At 51.8% G+C, this 390-nt stretch overlaps 1 protein-coding gene across 1 annotated transcript in view; it reads left to right on the top strand.

Annotated features, from left to right (window-relative positions):
- Positions 1 to 390, top strand: part of ADAM33 (ADAM metallopeptidase domain 33) — a 15,935-nt gene that overhangs the window by 6,000 nt on the left and 9,545 nt on the right. The window lies entirely within an intron of this gene.

Consider the following 390-nt stretch of genomic DNA (forward strand, 5'->3'; position numbering starts at 1 on the left):
CGGTCTCTTCTCCCAAGGAACAAGCGATAGGACGAGAGGAAACGGCCTCAAGTTGTGCCAGGGGAGGTTTAGATTGGACATGAGGAAAAATGTCTTTACTGAAAGAGTGGTTAAACATTGGACCAGGCTGCCCAGAGAAGTGGTTGAGTCACCATCCCTGGCAGTATGTAAAAGACGGGTAGCTGAGGCGCTTAGGGACATGGTTTAGTGGGCATGGTGGTGTTGGGTTGACGGTTGGACTTGATGATCTTAGAGGCCTTTTCCAACCTTAATGATTCTATGATTCTATGATTCTATGATTCTTGCCACCCCTCTCCGGAGCAGGAGCCACGTTGGGTCTCAGCGCTGTGTCTGCATGTGGGGTCTCTATGCCCCCTGCCCGTGGGGCTG

This window comes from Pygoscelis adeliae, unplaced genomic scaffold, assembly GCF_000699105.1.
Source record: "Pygoscelis adeliae isolate BGI_AS28 unplaced genomic scaffold, ASM69910v1 Scaffold29, whole genome shotgun sequence".
NCBI classification, from domain to species: Eukaryota; Metazoa; Chordata; class Aves; order Sphenisciformes; family Spheniscidae; genus Pygoscelis; species Pygoscelis adeliae.